The sequence below is a fragment of the Aquarana catesbeiana genome, linkage group LG13 (assembly GCF_042186555.1).
Source record: "Aquarana catesbeiana isolate 2022-GZ linkage group LG13, ASM4218655v1, whole genome shotgun sequence".
Lineage (NCBI taxonomy): Eukaryota > Metazoa > Chordata > Amphibia > Anura > Ranidae > Aquarana > Aquarana catesbeiana.
In genome coordinates this window covers 24,807,732-24,823,859 of record NC_133336.1, presented here as the reverse complement: position 1 = coordinate 24,823,859, position 16,128 = coordinate 24,807,732, and the positions used below count along the sequence as shown (strand labels likewise).

The following is a 16,128-nucleotide window of genomic DNA, read 5'->3' as shown; positions in this document are numbered from 1 at the left end:
AGGTAGATGGACATGTTTTAGGATGGAGGTAGGTGGACATATTTTAGGATGGAGGTAGGTGGACATGTTTTAGGATGGAGGTAGGTGGACAGGTTGGAGGATAGAGATAGGTGGACAGGTTGGAGGATGGAGGTAGATGGACATGTTTTAGGATGTAGGTAGGGGATCAGGTTGGAGGATGGAGGTAGGTGGATATGTTTTAGGATGGAGGTAGATGGACATGTTTTAGGATGGAGGTAGGGGGTCAGGATGGAGGTAGATGGACATGTTTTAGGATGGAGGTAGATGGACATGTTTTAGGATGGAGGTAGGGGGTCAGGATGGAGGTAGATGGACATGTTTTAGGATGGAGGTAGGGGGTCAGGATGGAGGTAGATGGACATGTTTTAGGATGGAGGTAGGTGAACATGTTTTAGGATGGAGGTAGGGGGTTAGGATGGAGGTAGATGGACAAGTTTTAGGATGGAGGTAGGTGGACATGTTTTAGGATGGAGGTAGGTGGACATGTTTTAGGATGGAGGTAGGTGGACATGTTTTAGGATGGAGGTAGGTGGACAGGTTGGAGGATGGAAGTAGGTGGACATGTTTTAGGATGGAGGTAGGTGGACATGTTTTAGGATGGAGGTAGGTGGACAGGTTGGAGGATGGAAGTAGGTGGACATGTTTTAGGATGTAGGTAGGGGTTCAGGTTGGAGGATGGAGGTAGGTGGACATGTTTTAGGATGGAGGTAGGGGGTCAGGATGGAAGTAGATGGACAAGTTTAGGATGGAGGTAGGTGGACATGTTTTAGGATGGAGGTAGGTGGACAGGTTGGAGGTGTATAGAGGTGTATGGCTTCGTCTCCCAGGAGGAGGAGAAGGGGGAGGGGCAGGGGCCGGATTTGCTGGGCTCAGACACATCTCAGGGGCCACAGAGACAAGTGCAGTGACACATTCCATGTGCTGATTTGCATGTCCCCGCCCCTAATCTTTTAATGTCTGCAGTGCTGAGCCTGGCTGGGATTGGGAGGTTGGACCGGGCAGGGCTGAGCTGCGATCACACGGAGCGGAGCTCTCACACACACCGGCTGCTCGGTGAGCCCGCACTGTCCGCCGCTGATCGCAGGGGAGCCGGGGGAGTCCGCCTACAAGAGACCCGGTACCCCCGGAGGAGAGTCAGCCTTGAAGGGATCCGGTACCCCCGGGGAGTCTCTACTTGAAGGGATCCAGGACCCCGCAGGGGGGTGTCCGCCTTAAAGGGATCCGCTGCCCAGGGAGATCAGCTCTTCGGGAATTTTGGGGGGTGGGGGGGGGATCCGCTGCTGGTCGGCTCTGCAGGAATCCGGGATCTGGAGTTTGGGATCGGTGTGGAATTGCTGCGATGTGATTGTTGGGAGCTGAGCCTGGGAGATGCCGGTGTGTGCTGAGATCCCCCGGGGGGGACAGGATCCCGGGATCTGGATCTGGGGGCACACGGGATCCACCGAATAAAGTTTCTCTGGATTTCTCGGGATTTGTGTGGATGGTCGGAGGAGAAGGGATCTGTATGTGGATTATGCTGAGATCGGGAAGAGGAGCCACACCACATCAGGTACTGGGATCGGGGACTGGGATCAGATACTGGGATCGGGGACTGGGATCAGATACTGGGATCAGATACTGGGATGAGGGACTGGAGGGATCTGACTTATGGGGGATCCGATCTAGGAGTGATCCCTATCAATGGGGGTATTCGACCTATAGATGATCTACCCCTGAGATCTGATTTTAATCAATGCTCGTGGCTGGTGTCTAAATCCCAGGCGATCCCTGTTACTTTAATATATATATATATATATATATATATATATATATATATATATATATATTATATACTATTTTTTTTTTTTGGGGGGGGGGGTGTATGTTCTATAGGGGGGTATCAGATCTCTAGTCTATCAGGACCAGAGAAGATTATATAGGTGACATATAGTACAGAGGGTGAGATATATTGTAGGTGATCAATCTCATTATAAGAGATCTATAGGGTGAGAAATGCAATCAGTGATCGCTGTCGATCTATAGGGTGAGATATATTGTAGGTGATTAATGTCGTTATAATAGATCTATAGGGTGAGATATATTGTAGGTGATCAATGTCGTTATAATAGATCTATAGGGTGAGATATATTGTAGGTGATCAATGTCGTTATAATAGATCTATAGGGTGAGATATATTGTAGGTGATCAGTGTCAATATAAGAGATTTATAGGGTGATACGTATTGTCGGTAATCGATGTCAGTATAGGAGATCTATAGGGCGAGATGTACTGTAGGTGATCAGCCAGAGTCAGTATAGGGAAACTGTAGGGTCAGAAATACTGTGGGTGATCAATGCCAGTATCGGGGATCTACAGGGTGCATGGGATTGTGGGTGATCAATGTCAGCATATTTGATTTATAGGGTGAGGTACTATAGGTAATCCATGTCATATAAGAGCTCCATAGAATGAGACTGTAGTTATTCAGAGTCTGTAAAGAGAAACTGTAGGGTGAGATATACTATGGGTGATCAATGTCAGTACATCTGATTTGTAGGGTGAGATATTGTGGGTGATCAATGTCAGTATATGTGCTTTATAGGGAGAGATATACTGTGGGTGATCAATGTCAGTATAGGGGATGAAATATAGGGGATCAGAATCGGCATATGTGATCTATGGGGTGGGATATACTGTAGGTGATCAATGTCAGTATCTATAGTATAGGGGATTGTAGGATGAGATGTACTGTAGGTGATCAGTGTCAGCATATGGGATATATAGGATGAGATATAGGAAGTCAGACAATATTGAGGATATATGGTGAAATATACTGTAGGTAATCAGTGTCAGTAGAGGATCTATAGGGTGGGTATCAATGCTAGTATACAGGTTAATGGGGGTGAGATATGCTGTAGGTACATGGCATACATGGCAGTATAGGGGACCTATAGGGTAAGATAGACTGTAGGTGACTAGGTTGAATTTGGGCTAAAGATAGTTAAAAGAAGTGGGGCAATACAGCAATGCCCATCAAGCCCTGGGCAGATGTTACAATGTATCCTTGAATGTTGTTTGACTTCATTGATACATTGTGTCGGGGGGACCTCAGTACTGCTCTGTTATCACCCAGCATGATAAGCTATAGGTGAAACTACATACAGGCAATGTGTGTATTTGACTATATAGGTGACATACCCCTGTATAGAAGGATCTGCCATCATATAGTGATGGGGCATAAAATGGACTATAGGTGGTGATTTCACCCACAGATAGAGCCATGGGTCCTGTACATGTATACAGGGTTAATGATCAATGTCAGTGATCAGATAGGATTACATTATAGAGGTGACACCTAGAGGACTGTATAGGGGACCCCTCAGCCTGGATGGGATCACAGACCTAACAGTACTGAGCACAGATTGTCCTTCATATGATTGACATATTGGCTCCTGATTAACCCTTGAGAGCCTGGGGGCTATCCAGGGGACACTGACACCCCAAAGTGTGTATGTGTGTGTGGGGGGGGATACTCTGTCTCTTGCTAATCTATGGACAGGTCTGAGAACCCTATAGGCGACAAGGGGGGGGGGGGGATTCGGAGGGATCTAATGATCTAATACCCTTTGGAATAATCACCCTCATCTCATGTTCACTTAACCCCTTCAATCCCTCAATCCCTATCCTGTCACTGACACATCAGAAGATTTTCCAGTTCTGGGAAATTACTGACATTTATCAGTTTTTTTAATGGAGTTAATGAGCCAGTCACTCACCGGCTGGATCAGTATAAAATTAATATGCAGACATTATATAGCATGTAATGAATGGTGGCATTTAGTCATGCGGTCCACCCCATTATATAGTATGTGTGTCCCCTGAGCTGTGTACCCCAAGGCTCAGACACCCTCCATGCAGCTCTGGCTACAAACATTACTGGATGGGGGACCACTCTTGGCAGATTACACCCCTTAGATTCATGGGCTCTGTTATCACCCCCCTTTCTTTGATCTACACTGATCCATTGCAGAGGAGCTGCCACTCAACATGCCCAGAACAGCAATGCCTTCCCAGCCCTGGGCTAATACTGGTTACAATGTATCCTTGGATGGTGTTTGACTTCATTGATACATTGTATCAAGGGACCTGGACTCTGCTCTGTTATCACCCCCCCCCCCCCCCCCCCCAACATAGTCTTTGCAATGACAGCACACAGACTTGGCACTGTCACAACACAGAGACATCCTGAGTGGGTGCTGCTAGTTATCACAAATGCCAGGTATGGCTCTCTGTCATCAGCCACTGTGACCCAGTGCCACTCCTTTCCAGAGTCACATACCATACTGACACTGTCACCTTCTCTGCCCTGGGAGCTGTTTGGCAGGCACTGTCATATATAATATATAACGTATATGCTAAGTGTCTGGGATCTAGGAGCTCTATTGCTCTTTCTGCACCTCCAGATGTATGTATGATGTACTGCATGGTGGCAGAAAGCTCTCGTAGAATGCCCATGCACAGTGCACCTACACACTCCATATACATAACGCCAATGGGCAGTACATTTACTCACCATACAGGCTGTACTTACATACATTCCATGCATTCCATGCACAGTGCCCATATGTACGTTTATACCCAGTGTACACAACGAATGCATGTACCGTCTTGTTCGGTGCATCTACTTGCTACATATAACACCCTCAATACATATAGCACACATATACTGTACAACTTATGCACAGTGCACTCATTCATGCACAATGTCCATACACTGCATGCACCTCATGCACAGTGCCCATATTGTATACCCCATGTGTCATGCCTATATATCAAATGCAGCTCCCATATATGACATACACTGCATGCACTGTACCCATATATTACATACATCCATGTACAATGTCCATATATCACATACACCCCCTATGTGCAATGTTCCTATACCCCATGATCAGTGCCCATATACCACATACAACCATGTAAAGTGGCTGTGCCCATACCACATACACTCTATGTACTGTGCCCATATACCACATACACCCCATGTTCTCTTCCTATATACCACATACACCAGTGTGCAGTGCCCATATACCACATACACCCCATGTACAGTGCCCATATACCTCATACACTCCATTTACAGTGCCCATATACCTCATACACCCTAAGTACAGTGCCTATATACCATATAACCCATGTACAGTGCCCAGATATAGCCATGTGTAGTGCCCATATATACCACATACACCAATGTACAGTACCTATATACTACATATAGTCATGTACAGTGCCTATATCCCACATACACCTATGTACAGTAACCAGATGTAGCCATGTGCAATGCCCATATACCACATACACCTATGTACAGTACCTATTTACCACATAGACCCATGCACAGTGCCCATACACCACATACACCCATGTACAGTGACCAGATGTAGCCATGTGCAATGCCCATATACCACATACACCTATGTACAGTACCTATTTACCACATACACCCATGCACAGTGCCCATACACCACATACACCCATGAACAGTGCCCAGATATAGTCATGTGCAGTGCCCATACACCACATACACAGTGCCCAGATATAGCCATATGCAGTGCCTATATACCACACACACCCATGTACAGTATTTATATACTACATATAGCCAGGTACAGTGCCTATATACCACATACAGCCATATATAGTGCCCATAAACCCATGTACAGTGCCCAGATATAGCCATGTGCAATGCTCATATACCACATACACCCCATGTTCTGTGTCTATGTACCCTATGTACAGTGCCCAGATATAGCCATGTGCAATGCTCATATACCACATACACCCCATGTTCTGTGCCTATGTACCCCATGTACAGTGCCCAGATATAGCCATGTGCAGTGCCCATATACCACATACACCCATGTACAGTACCTATATTCTACATAGAGCCATGTGCTGTGCCATATACCACATAAACTCCATATGTGCAGTATCCAAATACCATATACACCCTATGTACAGTGCTCATATACCACATACACAGTGCCTATACACCCCATATACAGGGCACCAACACCCCACACTGCTGCCCCCTCACAGTGGTCCCAGTTGCAGTGTGCTGTGTTAACTGCCATCGATCAGTGCGCCTGTACCGCCATCGCCCTCAGATCTGACACCAGTTTAGCATTTCTATTTTGTTGCTGGGAGCCGCCTGCCCATAATCTGGAGGAGGCAGTAAGTCCCAATTTCAGTTAACAGGCTTATAATAGGAGAGCATATGGGCTATTATAGGCAGTGTCAGTATGTTTGTTGGCTGATGGCTGTGAAGGCGATTCTGCCATTATGTTTAAGTGGTACAAATTGAACAGATTAGGTTATTATGGGTTATGGAGCGCAGGGCATGGTGAGCCTGTGGATATACGGCAGCAGTATATTGCACAGAGCCCAGTGTCAGCTGGTACAGCTTAGTAAGGGGCATCTGCTGCCCTCAGGGCTCCCCAGGGTTGATATGACACCAACCAACCAGCCTGCCTGCAAATAACTTTGAGTTCTGGGGGCATGCAATACTGCTTAGTATGGTCAGCTTAATTTCTGACCTATACTTAATTTTCCTCAACAGATTGGTATTATTATTCATTATTATACAGGATTTATATAGTGCCAACAGTTTCCGCTGCTCTTTACAACATAAGGGAATATTGATACTTTTGTCACAATGGAACTTTGTCACTATACATTTACAAGTCGTATGTCTGACTGAGCCCCCAAGGCTGACCATACACTATACAATCTGATTGTACAATCACCTTTAACGCTACCATCAGCTATAAAGTATAAGGGCCTGCCTGATTTAATAGTAGTTCAAAGGATTGTTTAACCCTGAAGGTCAGGCTCCTTCTCATTTTAGTGCAGTTTAGTGCATGTGAAGCTGCACACCAAATGCATTGTAATATCAGTGCTATAGTCAGTGGCGCTGGTCATATCTCAGTCCTCCAAACTGCATCTTTTGCTTTATTTGATAAAAACACGTCTTCCTTAGAGATAAATGGCACTGTTAACCGTACAGGGCCCATTTACACATTTACATGTGGTCAAAACGCACTAAAATGCGTATGTCATCAAAGGCAATGGTGTAGATAGAGCCTGTTCACATCTGTGCGCTTCAACGCAGCGCAGTTATAAAAGGAGCTCAGGTCCGTTTTTTTTTGTCCACCTTTTATGCATTTTGAGGCCTATAGTAATGCATGAAAAAATATGTAAAATGCATTTTATACAAATTATTTTGCGTTTTCAGCTCATGGTAAAAATCCTAAATGGTTTATCAACCAACATGAAAGTGCATCAAAAAAGTACATCAATGCATGTGCCAAAAAAACTCATTAAAACCGGAACCGCAAAGGTATGAAACTAGAGGCGCCTGCCTTCCCCTGCGCAGGAGCCCGCGTACAAGAAATACGCGCCTTCTGAAAAGAGAAAGTGTGAAGCAGCCCCCAGGGAGGCATCTGACACCGGCAGACAGGTGATGGCCGTCCCCCTGTTCTCCAGGGACTGGTAATACATAATCAATAATCCCCCTCGGAGGAGCTGAGCTCTACACAAACCTCAGTCTGACAACCCGGAGACTTGCGCAAATCCTCGGCAGAATAACAACTGCTTCTTGTAAAAATGCTTGAGGTATGAAAGGTGCTCTGGGCTTGACGTCTCTGCAGAATTAGTCACTAAGGCGGCAAATGCAATCAAGAAAAGCTTTAAAAAGAGGTGTGAGCGGTTTACCGGGGCTTTACCGGGGATTATTAATGGCACGGCAACACCGGTATCAATGGTGAAATGGCACCCCAATGACAAGATTCGGTCCAGATTAAAGCATGTTAAATGTATGCGTGTGTGTGTATATATGTGTGTGTATATATATATATATATATATGTATATATGTGTGTGTGTGTGTGTATATGTGTGTGTGTATATATATATATATATATAGATATATGTATGTATGTATGTATGTGTGTGTGTGTGTGTGTGTGTATATGTGTGTGTATATATATATATATATATATATATATAGATATATGTATGTATGTATGTATGTGTGTGTGTGTGTGTGTGTGTATGTAATATATGATGTACGTTTGCATATCTATAGGATATTTAGAATGTATATATGTGTGTATTATCTATAGATTGTACATACATGGTTGGTAAGGTTGAATAAAGACACAGGCATATCCAGTTTACCCTACACATAAGTTTGTATAATCTATAAACTGTACTGTATATGTATAGGATGTGTATGTAAAGGATGGATGAGTGTGTGTATATCTATAGAATGTACATATAAGGTTACATAGTTACATGGTTGATAAGGTTGAATAAAGACGCAAGTCTATCCGATTCAACCTACACATGAGTGAGTATAATCTATCAATTGTACAAACATTTGTGTATTTATAGAATCTATATGTATACGGTGTGTGTTTGTATCTATAGAATGTATATCTGCACATATCTATAGAATTTTGCATCTGTATATCTATAGAATACACATACATTTGTGTATCTATAGAAAGTATGTACCTATAGAATGTACATCTGTATAATATATATGTATATATCTATAGAGTGTACGTGTGTGTGTGTGGCACATCAACTGTATATGTATATATCTGTGTGTGTGTGTGTATGTGTGTGTGTATAACTACAGAATGGATGTATGTCTGTGTATATCTCTCTATATATGTATATCTATAAAATGTATATGTGTGTATATGGAATATACATACATGTAAAGAATGTGTCAGTATATCTATAGAATATACAGTACATACATGATTACATGGTTTCCAAGGTTGCATAAAGATGCAGGTCCATACAGTTCAATCTACATGTGTGTCTGTATAGCCAAAAATTGTATGTACATGTGCATATCTATAGAATGTGCTATATGTGTATCTATAGAATGCGTGTGTGTGTCTATAGAATGTAGTATGTGTATGTGTGTGTGTGTAATTTAGTATGTCTGTGTCTGTGTGTGTGTGTAAAGAATGCGTGTGTGTGTCTATAGAATGTAGTATGTGTGTGTGTGTAATTTAGTATGTCTGTGTGTGTGTGTGTGTGTGTGTGTAAAGAAAGTAGTGTGTGTGTGTGTGTGTGTAAAGAATGTAGTATGTGTGTGTATAGAATGTAGTATATGTGTGTGTGTGTGTGTATGTGCGCGTGTGTGTGCGCGTGTGTATAGAATGTAGTATGTGTGCGCGTGTGTATAGAATGTAGTATGTGTGCGCGTGTGTATAGAATGTAGTATGTGTGCGTGTGTGTATAGAATGTAGTATGTGTGCGCGTGTGTATAGAATGTAGTATGTGTGTGCGTGTGTATAGAATGTAGTGTGTGTGTGTGTGTATATAGAATGTAGTATATGTGTGTGTGTATAGAATGTAGTATGTGTGAATGTACATGTATGTGTGTGGTATGTAGTATGACAGGACTGCTATCCTCCTGCAGAGAATCTATAGGTTCCCAACTGTCACTTTTTAGCAGAGCCCCTATATATTAAATCTACTTCTTTGTAAGGCCGCAGAGATGATTGTGGGGAAGGAGTGTGTGCCTCCATAGATGTTCTATTGGCTGGGTGACAGCCCTCCTCTCCAGGCCCCTCTTTGTGACTCTTCATTATAATCTTTTCCTGCAGTGATGATCATGGAATGATATAAAAATAAGTATGTAAGAGAGTGGGCCTTGTTTTTGGCTGGTTGGGGGGCCGGCCTGTCCCAGGATCTAGGAGCCCAGTGGAAGGTATTTGCTGGAAAAAAATCCTCCTGACTGAGCAGCCTGTACTCGTCTGATTCATATTCAGTGCATTACTGACCTCTATCTGTGACAACTGTGCAGCCTTTGTGTGGAATCCACATACTCTGCAGACACACTGCACTCCTCTCCATCACTCTGTGTCCTACCACCCTCCTCTCCTTAGCTCTCTACAGCTCTCCTCTCTATTTTCCTATCTTTTTTTTTTTTCTGTCCTTCACTATCCACTTTTGTGTCTCTTCAATCTCTGTCTTCTTCCTTCTTTCTCTACTACCCCCAATCTGCCTTTTCTCTTTCTTTTTCTTTTCTTTTTCTTTCTTTCTTTCTTTCTTTCTTTCTTTCTTTCTTTCTTTCTTTCTTTCTTTCTTTCTTTCTTTCTTTCTTTCTTTCTTTCTTTCTTTCTTTCTTTCTTTCTTTCTTTCTTTCTCCCCCTCTCTCCTTTTCACCCTCAGTCCCCCTCTCTCTTTTTTGACTTTTCTATCTCTCTCAAATTTAAATAAAAAAATGTTGGCAGGACCAAAGCAATTGAGGAGATGTGGATGTTGGGGTGGTGGGGGTATAACTTATAGATCATAATTAGCACAGTAAAGCATAATATAATGGATAGGGGGTGAGTTCTTTAGATCTACCAAAACATATCTGGTGGCTGTCAAGGCATTATGAATAATTTAAAATGAAACGCATATCGGCTGCGCAGAAATTTCCCCCAAAAAGTTGGAAACAAGTTGACCGTATTGTTTGATTATGATTTTCAGAAGCGCTCTCTGTTGCCCCCTAGAGAGCCCAGACTCTAACATTCATATCTGGTGGTCTCAACTGAAGAAAGGTGGAAATACAGTTGCACAAAGTGTCGCTGCCATTTTCGTAGACTAGGTTCACACTGCTGCGATCAGACTTTATTCCGACATTCAGTGCGGTAATGTAGTGCAACTTGGATATGGTTTACATATTCTATGGGGCCAAAATTGCGCTGGAATAGCACCAAAGTAGTACAGGAGGTGATCCATCAAAAACAACGCGATTTCCATTGTCATGCTATTCTGTGCGACTCAAGTGGCATCTGAAATCGCACTAGTGTGAACGGAGCCTTAGGATTTGGACCGCCGTGATTCTGCCCGAAACTGGAGATCGCTGCGTAATGCACGTTTGGGTGCTATTATCCCTTAGGCCCCTTTCACACTGCCGTGACTTGAAAGTCGCGCGATTTTGCAGCTGCGATTTTGCCGCGATTTCAGGGAATACCTGTGTAAACTTGAGGTCTATGGGCCTCAACTCGCATCAAAGTCGGACCAAAGTAGTACGGAGACTACTTTTGAAGTCGGTGTGACTTGAAGTCGCGCAGATATGAATGGTTATCATTGGGAATCATGGGGGACGACTTGTCATGCGACTTTGTACTCCCAAGTCGCAGGTCAAGTCGCACAAGTGTGAAAGGGGCCTTGATGGCACCCCAAGCGTGATGCGATTCCGTCGCGATTGGCGCGCGGCAAACTGCGCCATTCAAAATCATGTGAAGCTTGTCGCCCGAAAAAGGAGCAGGATAAAGGTGCGTAGGGCAGCCCATTCAAGTGAATAGGAAGGCCCCATGTGTCATGTGACATGCAAAATCGCGTGCAAATTGTTCCACAAAATCGCATAGCGGGAACGCTCATCCCAGCTTTGCAAAGATGTGAACGGAAAGAAACCCTAGTAATCATTTTTGTAAAACATAAAAGTGATCATCCTAGGAAACACACTAATGTTTTTGCAAATGTAATAGATAAGAAAACTTTTTTTTGATTTGTTTCTTTTTTTTTCTGCATTTGTGCTGTTTTGCAAATGTGATCGAAAAGGAAACTTTTTTTATTTTTTTCCCTTTTTTTTTTTTTTGCATGTGTGTTGTTGCAGTATGTTTTGTAAATATGATAGAAAAAGGAAACTTTGTATTTATTATTTGCATGTGTGTTATAAATGTGATAGATAAGGAAACATTTTATTTCATTTTTGTTTTTGTGTTTTTCCATGATGCCTACTGTTTGTTTTTTTTTTTTTGTTTTTTTTTTTCATAATTTTTTTTGGTGTAGAGCTTCAAAGCCAGGTGAAATCTACAGCAGAAAATGCCATTTTACCCTAACTGGGCCTGACAGCCACATTAATACAGAAGCTCTCCAGGAATGTGATTATTAAAAAGCTCTTAAAATATGGAATGTATTTAACTTCATTTACATAGAAATTAGCGTATTTGAGACCTATTTGATGTAAGTACAAGTTATTTTGAACTAGAGGGGATTGCTTTTTTTTTTTTTTTCTTATTTTTAAGAGGCAATGCAAAAACTGGAATCAAAGGTCACGTCGCTTGTCTGAAATGTAGCTGCGGTGAAGAAAAGAGCAAATGTTATTAATAGAGTGCTTATTCGTATGCGCGAGATGCAAATGAGAGAGAAATGCGTCCGCCGAATGCAAAGCTGCAGCTGAAGCGGAGAAGCTGGAGGGGGGGCGGCGGAGGCTCCTCTCCCCAAGCAGCCCTTCGCTCCTGGGCTCTGTAGAGTGCTTTAATTGCTTTGCTCCTGTTGCCGACTGTACTTGCTATTAAGTTGAGATTAACCAGATTGTGGAGTATTAACTGCTTTTCTGAGTGGAGGGGGAGTTTTAATCACTGTGCCTCTACTGCCATACACTTTTAAAGTAGTTTTTCTTTTTTTCTTTTCTCTTTTTTTTTTTAATAAATTCTAGATTTTTTTTTTTCTTTCTTTTTGAACAAAGCTATTGACTTTTTTTTTTTTGGCTGTGGCGGTGTTGGGGATTTAAAATTTTTAAGATTTTTTTTTTCTTTAAAAGGTAACTTTATTGGACCTCTATTGTGATAGATTATTTTAAAGGTAGCTTTTTTAAAGTTCCTGAATTTTTCTTTTTAGTTGTGGTCATGGGGAAGGTTGTGGTGGGGGTGGGTGGTTTAAATGTAATTCTAGTTTGATAGAGATTATTTATATATATATATATATATATATATATATATATATATATATATATATATATATATATATATATATATATATATATATATATATATATATATAATGATATTTTATCTATTATTATTATTATACAGGATTTATATAACTCCAACAGTTTATGCAGCGCTTTACAACATTAGGGCAGACAGTACAAGTTCAATACAGGAGGAATCAGAGGGCCCTGCTCGTTATCTATATCTATAGATAGATAGATAGATAGATAGATATTTTATCTATATCTATGTCAGGCACTGACATAGAGTAACGCCGCTTCACGCAGGATTTTAACTTCCACAGGACGTATGAAATCAGGGACTCTTGGATTCCATTCGCTTACTAAGTAGCTACATTTGAAGCTTTAGCGATATCCTGTCCTGATTATTCTTCATAAGCATTGACCGTCTATGGGTGGAGACTGATCGCTGCCAAGCACACTCACTGCCATACATATTTTGGAAACGCATTGTATTTCAAGCATCTAGTTATCCTGGTCTGGCGTCCGTCTATGTGCCCACTGGAACAGTTGCCTCTTATCCTTTTTGAACATGGAATCATTCCAATTGAACTAAAATATATCTGACTATGCTTCACTCTCTACACCTGATGAAGGTGTTAAAAAACTGGAAACGCGTCGGGTATCAGGGTACACTACCCATTGGAGAGTATTGATGTCATTTTGTATATTATGATTTTTTTTTCTGTGTTTTGTTTTTTTGTTTAATATATGCACGGTGTATACGTTATACGTCTTTTTACCCATTTGTATAGATTTACATTTCATTATTAAAGATATTTATTCTTGCATCAGAGTTGGTGGTCTTTCAAAGTCCCATTTAGGGGGTATTTCTCTTTGTTCCAATGCACCATGGGACCACCACACTCTTTTATCTGACATTGTAGAGGTCTCCTTTTCATCTATATCTATCTATAGATGTATATTTTATATATTTACTATTATTATTGATTTATATAGCGCCAACAGTTTGTGCAGCGCTTTACAGTGTGAGGGCACAAAGTACAATTTCAATACAGGAGGAATCAGAGGGCCCTGCTCGTTAGAGCTTACAATCTAATTAATATATTATTCTAGACAAGTTTTTATCCAATTTAGAATTATCAACTGTTAAACATTTTTTTTTCTTTAAAAGGTAACTCCACTACATCTCTAATTTCATGCAGAATTTTTTTTAATAGTTTATTTTTTTCTTTTTTAAGTCCTTGGCCTTTTGTACAATTTAGGCACTTGGAAGTGCAGTCGCTGTAGATCTGAGGGGGACATGGAAGGAAAATAAAAAAACAAAATTTTTGCTTGCACATGATTTGATGATAAAATCAGCAGATCTTCCCCTCAGATCTACAGCAACTGCACTTCCAAGTGCACTTGTAGTGCAAAGTGGATTTGCCTTTAGTGAATCAACCTCATTGTGTTACTTACTTATTTACTGCTATGTCTTAAATCAGTCACCCCATTTTTTTTTTTTTTTTGGGTGGCATGCCCAGACAGCCTTGCCACTCCTTTCTTATGGTAGACTCGTGAATATAAGTGTTAACAAGTACCAGTACGTCTTTGGTTATCACTTGATCTATAAGGGAAACATTAACAGTGACTTTGAATTTCTTGGCATTGGGCAGTCCTATTTTTTTGAGCAGGCCACATTTGTACATCAACAAGAATTCTGATCTGGAGAGTTGCTGACCATTTTTTTTTCTTTATTGTTTGATTGGAGAAGATCACTGATTGGAATTCCTGACTTCACAAAAAGTCACATGATCACCCTCAATGAAGTATCGGGGCTGCCTCATCCCTTGGAGGAGGAGCAGAACCATGGCTTGCTGTACTAGGCTTCTAGGCTGCCTGTGACGATGGCACATTCAGAATCTGGAGGTCAGGCTGGCTCCAACTGAGTTCCATGTAACCCTGTAGGGCAATATAGCCACCAAAAGAACGGAAAGAAGAAACTTTTGTTCAGAAAGACTCTTTATGTCCTAGGGTGACAAGCAGTGGTGGCCCATCCATTAGGGGTGCCGGAGCGCTGCCCCCTCTATCCACGGCCACAACCCCCATGCTCTATCCACGGCCACTATTTTAACAGGTCACCACCACCTATTCACTATTCATGCGCCTGGCCCCTTTCAGGAATTAGTGCAGTGAGGGTGTTTTTTTTTTTAAGCACCCGATTAGAGGCAGAGGCTCTAATAGGCTTCAAAATAGGGTGGGCTCGTGGCGCAGAGCATTACGCCAGAAACCCACCCAGGTGTTACAACAGCATTGAAACACTGATCCTCAATCCGGCCAATCAGAAGCAGGTCTGGAACACATTTTTCATCCAGTTGGCCCCTAAAGAGGAGGGAGGAAACGTAAGCTGCCGCAATGCCCGTGGAGAGCAGGGGAAGGGAAAGCCATCGGCGGTGAAGCCCTGAAGAAGCGCTGCCCATCTTAGATTGGATAAGTGCACCAGACCCGACCGACCGAGGGGGGAGGATGTTACTGTTTGCCCCCCCCCCCCAAAAAAAAAAAATTGCAGTGCACTTGTAGTGCAAAGTGGAGTTGCCTTTAGTAAATAAACCCCTATATTTAATCCTTATAGTGCCAGCATTAGTAAATAGATAGGAAAGTATATCATATAGCATATCCTCCTGGCCTGCATGCCTGAGCTAAGGGCAGATGGATTCCAAGAAGTAAATACTACATGAATCATCTGCCCAGAGATATATCAACCACTGCTGTAGACAGGCACAGCACTGGATCGAAAGAGGAGCCTAAGTGTTAGGCGGGGTGGAGGGTGGGGGTGGGGGGTAGCTGCTCAAGAAAGGGTTTTTTTTTTTTTTTTTTTTTCACCTTAATGCACAGAATGCATTAAGGTAAAAAAACCTCCATGCCTTTAGAAGCACATTAAGTAGCAATGCTGCCTAGCTGTGATTGGGGGTTTTGCTTTCTATGAATAATCTCCAGTCCTGTTCAGTTTCCCTCACTGACGTCTCATTAAGTTGACATAAACAGTCACCATCGCCCTAGCAGCTTCTTGTAAATATAACCCTGGATGTTTTATACACTGGAGGAGTCCGATGATGATTCCCGACGTAAATAATATATGAAACGCCATAAATGAATCTGATTTTCGTGCGATCAATCATCCGCGATAGAGCGTTTCTATTACAAAAACAGTCAGGTCACTGAGCGAAGCGCTACACACGCCATGAATTATTAAAAATAATACATAAAGAAGGAGCCAGCGCGCTGACCAGCGCCGCTGTGTATGCCGTACATCGTATGAGCAGAGCGCGGTCCGCCGCGGCCGTATTTTGTATGGAAAGGTTCTGTCAATTCC

At 42.2% G+C, this 16,128-nt stretch overlaps 1 protein-coding gene across 2 annotated transcripts in view; it reads left to right on the top strand.

Moving 5' to 3' along the window:
• The first annotated feature begins 450 nt into the window (after positions 1-450).
• Positions 451-16,128, top strand: part of FLRT2 (fibronectin leucine rich transmembrane protein 2) — a 68,874-nt gene continuing 53,196 nt past the window's right edge. For both annotated transcript variants that reach the window (XM_073610025.1, XM_073610023.1), the window contains exon 1: positions 451-1,570. The gene's annotated coding sequence lies outside the window, so the exon portion shown is untranslated. The remainder of the gene's footprint in view (positions 1,571-16,128) is intronic.